Genomic DNA, 14,490 nt, shown 5'->3' on the forward strand with positions numbered 1-14,490 from the left:
AAGAAAAAAATGCCATGATGGTCAAGCCAATTGTTTCTGAAAAGTTAAAGAAAGTGTTGTTTCCTCCATAAGCCCTGGTTTTGAATGCAAGAAATATGTCACAGTTTAAAATCACCCACATTCATGCCTTTGATGGTAAAAAATGTACCACCAAAAGCCAACAAAGTTTTGCTTAAAAACAAGCTATTTTCGGGAACAACTCTCTGATTTAAGGTTCTAATTCACAAAATTGGTTTGGCTGGTATAACACTATCTTCTTTCTGCAATTATTAGTCTCTAAAAGATTTTTTTTTCCTCCTAACAACATTTCGTTTGAAAACTGTTTGATCCTCAAATAAACCTGTAATTTCTCCTGTGGAGAAGGGAGGGCAGATGGAGGTCTACAGTTTGGCCCAATTGACTTTATATTTCACACAAGATTATTATAAGATGACAGATGTGAACCTTAAGAATTTTAACAATGAAGTCATGCTATCCAAAGAATGTTCTACAGAACACAAGTTTGGGAAGTCATCCACAAAACAGTTCTATTATAAAATAAATTAGACAAAACCTGAATTTAATATAACAGAAAATTGTGGTTATTATTTTTGCCTATAAGACTTCTCAGAGTTAAACTTACTAAAGATGCATGGAGAAGCTCCAAAATGGTTGGACATAATAGCAAAAGATTCCCAAATTGGTTTGAGCATTTGTGGACCTATGGAGCACATTTTAGGAAAGGCTGCTATGAATATAACAACTGATTATGACAAGGACATAGCTTAATTCTTGACAGCACCCTTACCCTTGAAAGTTAAGTTCTACAATCCAGTTAGGAAATTGTATGTTTAACTCTATTTTTATCTATTCTGGATTTATATATTAACTAGTATTTTTAACTCTATTTTTATTTATACCAGATCTATTTCATAATAGATGGGACAATTACAACTAAATTTTGACAGTCAAAGTGACTTCTATTTCTTAAGACTTTCTTGGAATGTAGAAAGAATTCCACTCCAAAAGGGCAGGGTTCTCCCTTTGCTACAGATATATTCTGTGATAATAGGCAATACTAAAGGGAACTTTCTTCCCTCTCTCTCTCTCTTTCTAATTATTCACAGGCTTACCTAAGAATCAATAATCCTTAGGGTAGAGAGACAATGAGAAGGTATCAGGTAGAGAGCCAACAAGGAAATGAGAGCTGATGCTACCCCTATTTAACTGAAAAATCCTACAGTACATGTCAATATTTGTTGCAGAGCCTCAGTCTTCTGACATACTTATGAGGTAAAAAGATTTCCTGCTCTCACGTCTCATGATTCTATGATTTTGGGGGGTGTCTCATCATTATCTTTGAAGACAATTCCAAGGCAGAGTTACATTAGCAAGATGACACACAGGAGTTTATAACACTTGTTCCCTCACAGAGACATCAACTGAACAGCTATCCATAACAAAAAAAAAAAAAAATGCCTTCGAAAGAGTTAAGGAATCCAGGTGAGAGAGATTATGGCACCCTGGTGAAACACAGAAACAAGTAAAGACATTGACGAACGTAGGAAAAGCAGTTCTACATTACCCGCATCATCCCTCAGCACATCTCTCAGCACAACACTGGGAAAGATACCTCCAGATGAGGGAAGCAAAGTGAAATGAGCACTCACTTCCCCGTGGACCCCAGCACCAGACTCACTACTAAAATGAAATTAGTATCCCATGAAATATCTGCACTCCATGTTCATTACAGCATTATTCACAATAGCCAAGCTATGGAATCAACCTAAATGGCCACTGACAGATGAATGGATAAAGAAAATGTGGTGTATATATACAAAAGAATACTATTCAGTCATAAAAAAGAAATTCTGTCGTTTATGACAAGATGGATGAACCTGGAGGAAATCATGCTAAGTACAACAAGCCAGGCACAGAAAGATAAATACTACTACATGGCCCCAGTTAAATGTAGAAACTAAAAAAGGCAGAATCATAGAAGCTGAGAATGGTTATCAGAGCCTAGGGGTGAGGAGGGATGAGGCAATAATTGGTCAAAGGGTACAAAGCTTCAGTGATGCAAGATGAATAATTCTGGAGATCTAATGTACAGTAGTATGGTGACCATAGTCAATACTGTATTGCATACTTGAAATTTGTTCAGAGTAGATCTTATATGCTCTCACCACACCCACAAAAAGGTAACTATGTGAGATGATGAATATGTTAATTACCTTGATTGTGGTAATCATTTCACAATGCATATCAAACTATGCTATACACCTTCACTATTATACAACTTTTATTTGTCAACTATTTCTCAATACAACTGGAAAACATTTTTAAAAAATGAAAACAAAATAAAAAACAGCTTCACAGACCAAAAAAATAAAAGACATTTTCAAGATGTTTTGAGCAAAATGGCAGCAACTTAGGAACAATTGCTCCCTGTGTTTGAATCCCACCCCCACAAAGACTGCTGCTTGAATTACTCTACCACTTGCAGATACAGGTTGTAGGGTGTAGGCCAAAACTCCAGTCTTGTTATTTTGCAACCATGGCATGTAATGTTTGGCCATCAACATGCTGCACATTATAGTGCTTCATCAGGTCACTTGCTAAAAGTGACAGTAAATTTAAAACAAATCTGACATGGCCGAGAGCTGAGGCAGGGAAGACACAATGTTGAAGCACACTCACCATCTACTGCAAGGGTTGCTGGTGGCATCCCAAGTTGTCATAATGACCTTCTACAGGAAAAGTATTGAAACACCCCAGTCTACTGCCCAGCATATAATGCATTCCAGGAAATATCCTCTTGCCTAAACCCACTCAGATTTATTTTTTAATAGCAGAGGACAAGAGTGGTTTTAATATTGGCTCCTATGAAAAAGACAAGGAGAGAAAAGTGAGATTTAGATATAAAGAAAAAATCAAAAGCACTTCTATTACCCTTAAAACTCATCTGAGAGAAAAGGGAAAAAAAAATAAAGAGGAATCAATAGCCCTTTATTAGACCTCTACTGAGTGCTCAAAGAGAACTCTTTATAGTCTCTCTACAAACATCCAACATTTGCTGCCTTTGTCACTCCTATTCTTCCTCCCTCTCACTCAGACAAAAAGCAAGCCCCCTTTAAAAGGTATTCATTAGAATAAACCAGGGTATTGCTCCTCTGTCCATCTTATATATAAGGCATGGAGACGATAAAGCCTCACTCACACGCTTACTGGTGCTGGAACCTGGGTCCCACCTACAATAAAAGCTCTCCCAAGGGGCTGGATGATGGCCAGAGGGCAGCAGGAGGGAAACAAAAACAAGTTCATTTCACACCCTTCACTCAGCTGGGAAGTCTTTTCCCCTTTTCTGCCAGGTTAAATTCTACCCAGCTCTGTAGCCATAAGATCAAATTCCTCCTCCTCCAGAAAGGCCTCCTTAATTTTCTCCACAGTCACCTCCAATCCAAGCCAAAACTCATGTCTCTCTCCTCTAATGATCACAAATCCCTTAACTGTGTCTCTGGGTGTTCTGCGTGTCTATCTCTAATGAAAGTTTTTTGGCATTAATGGTCACCAACCCCATTCTCCCCAAAAAAAAAACCTCTTAAGGGCAGAGTTTGTGTATCTGGTTAAATCCAACAAGTATAAAGGTGAAATTTGTCTAAAGAATCAATTAATGCAAGTATGTACACAAGTGCCTTACAAGAAAGACTCTATTAAAGATAATAAGACAGGGACAGATAAAGGAATCCAGGATGGAAGTTAAGCAAGTCGATGAAAGCAAGACAAGAAATCAAGACCTTCGAACACAGAGTCATATGTTGACTTAAAAGAATGGAGATAGCTAACATTAACTGAGCATGAACTATGAGTCAGGCAGAGCTTTAAACATCTTCTAGTATCAACTCTTAATCCTCAAAGTCATCCTTGTGGTAAGTTTTGTCATTAGCCCCACTAGATAAGAGGATGATGAGGCTAGTGCATTGCAGAGAGTTCGTGTCACTGGCCCAAGCAAACAGAATTGGCTTCAAACCCCAGCAAAGACACTCCAGCTAATGAGCTCGACCATCATACTGTACTGCTTCTGCAGAAGACTGTCAATAAGCTGCCCAAAGGAAGGACATGGCACTTTCTAGAACCCAATGGAAGGACAGCATTTGCAAAAGAACCCAAGAAGTGAAGGGCCCACACAAGTAAAGGAAAATATAAGGAAATGTAAAGGAAAATGCTCTAGGGGTCTGAGCATGCCTTCATGGAAACAGGAAACTCCTGAAGTTTGAGAGGAAAGAACCGAAGCCACTAACCAGGCTACAGCCTTTTCTAATTTACCTGACTTCCTCAAATTGGAATGTATTCTTCCCTGAGAGCAATGAGGCTGAACTTCAGGTTGTACTGTTATTTTGTGAGTGACCGAAGTGTGATTGTAACTTTGACTGTGAAATTAGAAATGCTGATGCTACCTTTGTGATGAGTCCATGGGCATTTTCCTTCCAAAAAAAGGTTAAGGGTCTTTTAGCAAAGAACTGGGTGTGAAAACCTAACTTGAATGATGAAAGAGATCACCTTGTGGCCAATCTTAATGATACTTAATTCTCAGATGAGGACTTCTGTAGTAAACAACCTCTTGAGTCTGTGCAAAACATTTTTAATTTCATGCCCTGCTAATCACACAGCTGTTAAATTTCCCTTCCCATCAGTTGTAAAAAAATAAATAGATAATAATTGTAATAATAATTTAAGAAACAGTTGGGCCTCAAAATTTGAGCCCTAATGAATTTTCCCATCTGGAATTAATAATGTAGTGGATGGTGAAATTGCCTGGATTCAGTGGATATAAATTTATATTACATTATTGTAAGTATCAAAATGTAAGGCTCTGAACATCAAAAGCTTCTGACGTGCTGGCCACAAGAATGTGGTCTACATTACATTCTCAGACAAGCCTGGCACCTGATGTTTCGTTCCAACAGATTTTAACAACTCATTTTCTTTGACTGTGACCTTATCTCCTCTCAGCCACAATAGGCACTATACAAATAGAAGTACTGACTAGACTTGGCATTTCAGGCTTGATGATTCAGAGCCCAGGGAAGAGAAAACCAGTACGTATATATTGTAAACATGTCGATTAATCAATACAGGGAAATAAAAGAGAGGCTATCTTTAAAGCTGCAAATCAAAACAAGAGCTAAGGAGTAAAGGATGGAGGGAGATTTCAAAATATTTGGGGACAAGAGAAAGAGAACGTCCAAAGGAGGATGGCAGTGAGGGTGAGCCAGCTGCGCAGGAGAGAGAGGGTAACGGCTGGGGAAGAAACCTCACAAGGAAAGTGGCAAGAGAAATATCCAGTAAGAAAGGGGACGAATGTACCAAAGGAAGTAAAATAAGCATAGTCAGAGGGACCAGAATATCAACAGAGGATCTTCGAAGAAGACATTCTCGTGTTTCTATGCATTACTTTCTCCATAACCTCAGCTATAAAACACTTGAAGGAGTGCCTGAGTATTAGCATACTGTCCCTTCATCCAGCATGTTCCTACCCTAAAGTTCACTTGCTGAAATCCTTTCAGTCGCAGGTGTGCTCCGCCTCCTTCAGGAAGCCCCTCCCTCGTACTCACACCCAACAGGAAACCCTCCTCCAGGTTCCCACAGTCCGCTAGCCTCACCTCTCCTTCATCACCTAGTAAGTTTTGCTTTGTACCACAGCTAATTATTTATGTGTTAACACCCCCTATTGAATTGTAACCTCCAGGAGAGAAGAAGTACATGTGGCCATATTTTTATTTTCTGGTGACAGGCCAGGGCTTTGCAGAGTAAATACTTGAGGAATGGATACACTTTCTGAAGAAAACTTAGAAGACACTTCCTATTGTAGGTATTCTTGTTACGGAAAACATAATTTTAAGCATTTATAAATTTACCCATAACAATCACCCTACAAATCCACGTGAAATGGCAACCACGACTGCTATTTCATTGCTTTTCTCAAGTTTACATGAGACGTTCAAAATATGAAACAATATTCAAAATCATTATCATGGACTACCTGGAGAAAAATTACAGTACAGATGTGACACTGTTCTGACCTACACGCACAACTGTCAGTGTGAGAATCCTTTCCAGGAACCTAAAAGAGCTTTCCTGAAGTCTCAGCATCCCTTCAGCTCCACGTACCACTCTACATCTCATTGAAAACAAACAGCATTTCTTTTGTGCCTCGTCATTAATGATAAAGCAAATGAGTCAACTGTACAGAAACAAACAAAACACTGACACTTTGCTATCAATATCATTGCATTTGCATAGCACTTTATATATCCACTATCTCATTTGATCTTTTCCATGAGCCTCTGCAGTAGAAGGCAATGGCATAATCATTTTAGAGATAAGGAAACTCAAGTCCCTAAGATGGGATTTCCCAAGGACACACAGCTAGTAAGAAGCTACAGCAAGATGTGATTCAGGATTGGAGATTTTTCATACAGACTTTTGTTCATTTATACAAAGTTGTCTCTCTTATCTAAAGTGTTTACAAGGCACAGGAAGTTGAAGATGGAGCCCCTGAGACTCATAAGAATGAAAAGTTATATAATTCAGACAGGGCATCAGGTGGACTCCATGAGATGAGTGAGAGAGGGTGGGGAGCAGGGAGGGAGAGAGGGATGAAAGAAGGAGAAGAGGGATGGAAGGAGAGAGGAGAGAGGAAGGGAAGGGGAAGGGAGACACAAAGCAAAGAAGGAGGAAAGGAAGGGAGGGAGGGAGGGAATTGCTTTGGAATAGTAAATAGCTAGTAGAATTTTCAAGAAAACATGGGTCTTCAGTTATAATTTAAAGCAGTACTAATCAAAGTAAGGCCACGAAACGACAGTTTCAGCATCATCTGGAAGAGTAATAGAAATACAGATTTTCCTGCACCACCTCAGGCTTACTGAACCATAACCTCTGAGTGTGGGATTCCCAATTTCAATGCATACCATGTTTGAAAAGTGTTACTTGAAAGTTAAGGTAGGACTTCGGCAAATAGCAACAAGGGAATAGATGTGTACCAGGAAGGGTAAAAGCGACATTAAAAATAAGGAGGCCCAGAGTTCAGAAAACTCAAAATATGTCAGCGAAGCAGGTCTAGAACAATGGGCTGAAGAGGGACCAGGTCTAAAAAGTTATGATGAAGTCACACTGTACAGAGGTCATGCTGTGGAGAGGTCACACTGGAGAGAGGTCACACTGGAGAGAGGTCACACTGGAGAAGGCTGGATGCAGGCTGAGCAGCACAACACAAAGCACGTGGAATCTAGAGCCACCCAGACCCGAGTTTTGGATCTGAAGGGGAGAAAGCCATGTAAACACAGGGAATACGAGTATCATCATGAAGTTCTGGACCAGAGTCACAGGGGTTCAGAGGTTCTTCAGAGGAGAATTTTACTTAAAACGTGGAGGAATACAAGTTCACCAGACAGACAAGTAGGGAAGGAAAAAGGGAAAGTTCCAAGATGTAAAACAACATGACCTATTCAGCACTAGTGAGGGACCTTGGATTCAACATCCTCATCTGTAAAAGGAAAGATTAATAATCCTGGCCCAGTCAGATAGTTGAGGGGATTAGGTGAGGAAATTTGACATGACTGCTCCTAACAACCCGCCCAGTGTGGAATAGGCACTCAGTACAGTCCCCTGCCTCTCCTTCCCTTTCAGGAAAATGCAGGGTGAAAAAAAGAAAAGGACACTGAGCCCTTTCTGCAGCTAGTGGGTCAGCTGCCGACTTTAACCATGATTCCTCCTAATATGGTCTCAGGGCAGCCTCTAGGGGAGCTCTTATGATTGGAAACTAACGTTCTTAGACACATCCCCTTTCCAGACCTGAGGCTCCTTCACTTCCTGCTTCTCACTCCTACTTTGTCAGAGGGTCTGCGGCTCCTCAAGTTTGTCATCTTGGACATAGCTTGCTTTCTAAATGACACATAATTTCCATAGGCAATCACGCTCTAATGTCTTTCAAAATAAAACTTTTGGCTGTCCTGAGATGGATCAAATTCTCTGAAATGATCTGTGTTCAACAGAAGCACAACTTGTTGGAAAATGGACACACATCAGTCCAGCTGGTTGGCTGGACGAGGATGTTAACTGGTATTGTCCAAAGAAAAAACAAACAAGTTCAAGAGTCAAAGAAAGCAAGAGGATTGCTGTCCCACAGGACTTCCTAACAGACTGGGCCTGCTGATGTACATGGTCAGCACCTAAGAGGGCGCCAGAGGATGCAGCATTTCCCAGGCTTATGTGGCAACTCTTTCTGGAGTGGTACCCCCTTCGACTAGTGTTTATGGAAGGTGCATCAAAAAACTGATGGATTAAAGCATGATAAAGGTAAGGCAGGGATGTGCCCAGAGTTGACCTACAGAAGGACTGTGAAGATGCTTTTGTTAGGCTTTCATTTTCCTATTCAGAACCCTTTCCATGGTTTCTTCTCCTCCCACAACCCCTTCTCCTCCCCATCCCTCAATGTATGTTGATTTGGAAAGGATCTGCTCAGCTGATCAGCATTAGACTGGTATGTCTTCCATTGTTCATTCCATGTGTTTAGAAAACATCCCCCTTTATCAAAATTCCACTCATTCAAGGCCAGCCCAAATGTCACTTCCCCCATGAAACGTTTCTTGGCCCCTGACCTCCATCCCAGGTAGAAGGGATCGCTCTTTTCTCTTTTCTAAACTTCCTCTGCAAGTTTCTACTTTCTACTTTAAATTATAGTTATCTGTGTGTTGTCTCCTCTTTACCAGCTGGTTTACCCCTTCCCTAATTCTTCCACGCCTATTATCTTGTTTCAGCCTCACAACCTGCTGGAAGGTAGAACAGGCAGGTATAATAAAAATCATTGTGTGGAGACAACAGAGCTTAGCAGTTAAGAGAGCAGCTGCAGGAGCCAGATTACCTGAGTTCAAATCCTGGCTTTGCCTGTTATGAACTATGTGACTTTGGGAAAATTAAGGTATGTCTCTGGTTCTCAATTTTTCATCTATGAAATGCTAATAGTACCTTCCTCATAGGTTGGTTGAAAGAAATAAGGGAGTTAATGATGCAAATACTCAGAATAGTGCCTAACTCAATAAGCATTTAGTAAAAGTCCCAGGGAGTTTAGAAGTGGCCATGTCAGAATTTTTCAGATTTATGTCATATTATTTCCCTCAATATGCTATCTTTCAAAACTGCTCATCCATTCAGTAAATATTTATTGAGCTCACAGATGAGCCAGGTGTGACTCCAGGAACCTAGAAAACAGAGGGCAACAAGACAACATGGCCCTGAATTCAAGATCCTTACACAGTGGCAAGGAGAAAAGGAAGGCAAAAGGGAGTTGATACAAAAGTAAAATAAACAAACAAGATAGCTAACATGCTGTTTTTTAATTTATTTTCATATGTCATATCCTCCAGCCAAATGATCCATTATACTGTTCTACTTTGGACAAAACTATATGCAGAACGCTTTCTGTTTTATTTACAATTGTATTTTTAGAGTTGCACATTTGTTTAGAATGTTTTCCCTCATCTCACCAATTTCTTCAGGGAATGAACAAGGAATCACTCCTGAGTTTTGTATAATTATCCTCTACGTGGATTTTGGATGGTCCAACCCCATAGATCAATGTGCATCCTCAGTGGCTTTAAAAAAATATTCCTAACTTGGCACCCAGCTGCTGTTTCTGAGCTCACCCAGTTTTTATGAGATTTGTTACAAGAGGAGCATTTCACTCTAAGAAAAAGTTCTATGTCATTCACAAAACTATAGACTTAACCAATCTCTCCTTTCTGGATTTCAAGCTATTAAAAGAGGTAGGTCAAACTAATCCGATAACTTGAGTCCAGAGGAATTCTGGAAATGATGCTTTAGCATCCAGCAAAATAGCCATTCATCCTCTTTCGCATTTTTAGGACATATTTTTTATTCATGGAAAGTATTCGCCAATCTGATTTTGTTATGTTGATATATAAAGGCTTTTTGTTAACAAGTGTTACTAATTCATGCCTCTTGATCATTTGTCATTCTTACAGTCACTGCTGTGATTTGTAATTCACAATTTTTTATTTTCCTACTCCATAATATCTGGGGACATACACAGGGATATGCCATGCAAAGTGGACCATGGTGGTGGTGGTGGCACGTGTACAGGGAGGAGAGAACAGAATTGAGAATGGAAAGCAATGAATGAATTAAAATGTCAAGTTGTGGGTGTCCACCCTCCTCCCCAAACTCATTAGCTTTAAAGGAGTAAAATTCATATCCTTGACCAGAAGCGGCTGAAATACCAGCCAAAGCACCTAGTATATGTGCTGCTGAAGTGAGCACCAGCCAAAGCGTCTATACCTTCCTCTGTCTGTACTTGGTCTAAACAATGGTCTTTGCTGACTGGAAAATTTGGTAAGTTGGAAAGTTTATTAAAACTAAAACGATGCAAAGATTAAAATCAGATACAGATGGGATCTCAGTTAGTAGACCTTATCTCAAATCTCAGTATGGAGAATCCTTTGCCACCAAAAGAACTTCCATGGAGGCCGATTAGCCAAGATCTGTTGGCATGGTTGCTCACTGAAAACTCGTGGGAAATAAGCCACAGAGTCAGAGAAGGCTGACTCTAGAACAACTAGGACAGCGGTTACCAACAGGCATGAAAATTAAGCAATGGGACCTTTTATTTAAGTGAAATAGTTTATAAAACTGTAAATTTTAACAAATCAATAGCAAAGCCGCTTGGTTTGAAGGACCCAGAGTCCTCACCACCCACCCTGCACTCCAACTTCACACCTACCCAGAACCCTAGGGCTCCTTAAGGCATAAATTTAAAAATTCACTGACCTAATTTCACCCTCAGAAAATTCTTCAGAGGAAACTGCGGCACAGAGATTAAGTGTGATCCGCAAACATAAAACTCATAGGTAGCAGAGTCATAAATTCTCCTAAAAGAAACCATGCTGCCTTTTCCCAAATATATAATACTTATGTTCTAAGATTCTGCCCTTTTTATAGGATGAAAAAGTAACATAATCAATGTGCCAAGCAAAATTTTAAAATGTGTGCAAGGTCAAAGAGTAGACACTAGCAGTCTAACTGATACCTTGGGAAACTCAGCTTGGAGAAACACAAACATCCATTCTATAAGTTAAAGTTTCATGTAAGGGTTCTGCAGTGAAAATAGAAAAATTACAGTAGAGAATTTTTTTTTTTAGCTACTATACATAAATGTGTCAGGCACAAAATCAAACCACTCTAAAATAATGTGAAATCCATTCAGTTTTAAGTACAGAAAAACACAGCAGCTTTTGTGTGAGGTGTGGGAGACATGTAACCTAATGTACTCCTTGGGTTAGTAAATTAAATTAGAAATTCACTAAAAAAGTGTGAGGAGCCTACAGAGAGAGAGCTGAGCAAAAAACATTGTGAGACACATCTGATATAATAGTCATATGATTAACAAACTGTCACATCAAACTTTTCTGCAACGTGGGAACACTTTGACACTTCATATTTTTAAGACTGACATTTTGATTCATTACTGTAAATAGCACTTTGGGTTAAATATTGTGACAAGGAACAGATCATATATATATATATATATATATATACACACACACACACACACACACACACACTCTATATATTACATGTGTATATTTTTTCTAGCTCTGTAACATTTTATAATATACGAAACCTTTTCCTACAGTGACAGTTTGGAACAGTATGTAAACAGGCTATTTCACTCCTAAACTACCCATTTCTATGATAAGTAGGCAGATGGACTTTCTTCATTTCACAGAAAGTCTATGAAGCAGAGGAATTTCAAGAGTAATGGGATGATTTCTAAAGAAATTCTGAATAAACCTATGAACTCCTAGCAAAGCATCTTTAAAGGGTTTTATTAAGTTACTACATCTGAGTTCACAAAATCCTTGTCACGAACATATATAAAATACCTCTAATGTCCTCAGGGTGCTCCCAATCTACTTGGGGAAAGAGATACACACATAAAAAATTCTGAAGCAAAGCAGAAACATTTGAAGCAAGAAAGATGCAAAGCAATGCTTTCTTTTTCTTCCCTTTTCTTTTTTTTTTTTTTTTGGTGCATCAATCATAGTAATTAACATCCCCAAGGACGATGTTCACAGTAAACTGATTCAATTGAATTTAAGCAAAGTATGGGTATCAATGGAGGCTGAAGAAATTTAGAAAGTTTTCAAGAATGCTTGTATTCCCAAGGCAAACTTTCTTCTGAAAGAAAGTATAAAGGTAATGTTTGGTTTCCATTTAACACCACATAATTCAATTTTCTAACTTTAAACTTTATCTGCAACTATAAGGGAAAAAAACCCAAAAGATAAAATATCCATGCCTCCTTCCAAACACCCAAGTTTTGATTTCAGTTTTTCTTTGGTAATTCCAAAGTTATTGTGTACTTTCAAAATACAGAAAACATTATTAAAAACTATAAGCTCATCACAGACACATGCACATACAAAATATAGAAATAGACCCACATGCGTATGTGTCTTATGTATTCAATTTTCTAAACATTATACCATTATTATTCAACTCATCCTCCTCTTTGAACACCTGGAAAGGAAACATAAAAGATATATATAACAAGATAATATACTCACTACAAGTCAGCTTTGTCTCTGTGGCTAAGTTAGGCAATGGTATTCTTTCTGAGCACATACATAAAAAAAGAAGACTGCTCCATATTTGTGGTTTTTCAGAAAGGATGCAGAATGTTAACAATCAAACTCATCTAAATCCTATAAAAGTGAGGAAAGCATAATGCATATCATCTAATGAATATAACAAATATTGAGGAAATAAAACATAGTATCAAACAGAATCTGGGTTTTAGTGATAGCATTCAAAAATTCCTGTGTTCTTTTGTAACCAAAAAAAAGTGGTCTAGTTTTGTTCTTAGCTAAATTAGGTAATTTGTTTAGAGAAGAGAGCCTTTCCTCGCAATATTCTACATGTACTCAAATTTGTTAAAAGTCAAAGGAGTCTTGCAAACCATTACAGAGCTTATTTCAAATTTAGAAAATTAAAGAAGGAGAAATACAGTATTTTCCCACTGGCTTACTGAAAAAAATTCAGTAAAAGGGTTGCCGAAAGCATACTACTATTTGAACCTGAGGCCTCATAATTTCTTTTCCCAAACTATTAAGGGAGTAGGTTACAACGCGAAGAGGTTGGAAACTCCTCAATAGAAGGCTAAACCACTGTCAATGGAGCAAGACCACTCTGGTAAATACTGGGCAAGAGAAGAAGTAACATTAAAATACTTGGAGACAGAGATTTAGATGCAAATCAAATCTCCATCACCTTTTCCTTGAGGTAAATTTGAGAATTTACTTGACTTCTGTTTCTTCATTGTAAAATGAAGATAATAATAGACAGTACATTGAGTTTTAAGAAAACTAAAACGTACAAGAATTTTTAACAGAATCTAAATTGGTAAGAACACTGTTCCACAAAATCACCATTTGCCAACTTTTGCCAGTAATTAATAAAAAAAAATGTAAGAGGTCAACTGAATTCAACTAAGTTCAACTCAACAAAAATTTACTAGATGTTCATCTCATGTGTTTAGGTCTCTGCCAGGTGCCTAATCAACAGGCAGGGAGGGAAACAAAGAGGAAAGAATGAAGGTACATTTAAGTCACAATTTCTGTCCCCAAGGACCCTGTAATCTTGTGGCGGAGACAGCATTTCACATATGAACTACTGGAAAAATATTTGACGTTATATAATAAAGTACAAAAATAGTATGATACTAACAAAGAATTGCTCTTATGAAAATTTTAAGTGAGGTCTTGCATGAGGTCAAGAAAGGGTTCAGAGAACATGGCATTATTTTTTCCCTGCCCCTTTAAGCACTCACTTCTCAGTGAACCAGTTTGTGGAATCTGATGGGAAAGCTCTACTCAGAAGAGTCTCTGAGGATGGCCACTGCTGAGTGGCACCTCAGCCACTTACTCTGAGCACCTTCCTCCCCATCATTTTCTCATTCTTTCCTCCACTCTGAGCTACTCTCCCTTTCCTCTCCTTCTCTGCCCACTCCCAGGGAGAACACTCTCCCCAGGTCTGGCCTCCCACCAGCTGCAGAGGGCACCCAGGCAGCGATCAGTGTGGCACGGTTGGAACGACAGGAAGCTGGGAAACAGAAGTCCTGAGTTCCTGTCCCAGCCTCGTCTGTACTTCACTCTCTGACCTTGAACATGTCGCTGCCAGGCAATGGGCCTCAGTGTCCTCACACATCAAACAAGAGTAGAGGAGTAGATATTTAAAAGCCCCTCTTGCTCTTGAATGTCCAGTGTCTGTGTCTGACCTACAGTTTCCAACAGTTTCCAAGTGACAACTGGGGGCTCACCAGTCACACAGCTCCTGAAGAGGCACTGACATGACCACATCAACGGTTTCTATTGTGGGGAAGGTCAGGGACTCCTTCAGAAAATAGCTGATCTAAACAGAGCCCAAGGAGTGTCA

General features: G+C 39.1%; 1 protein-coding gene across 1 annotated transcript in view; it reads right to left on the reverse strand.

The window, feature by feature from the left end:
- The window catches only part of LPP (LIM domain containing preferred translocation partner in lipoma), a 503,236-nt gene that overhangs the window by 479,053 nt on the left and 9,693 nt on the right, over positions 1-14,490 (reverse strand). The gene's annotated exons all lie outside the window — the stretch shown is intronic.

This window comes from Propithecus coquereli, unplaced genomic scaffold (assembly GCF_000956105.1).
Source record: "Propithecus coquereli isolate 6110/MARCELLA unplaced genomic scaffold, Pcoq_1.0 Scaffold10, whole genome shotgun sequence".
NCBI lineage: Eukaryota > Metazoa > Chordata > Mammalia > Primates > Indriidae > Propithecus > Propithecus coquereli.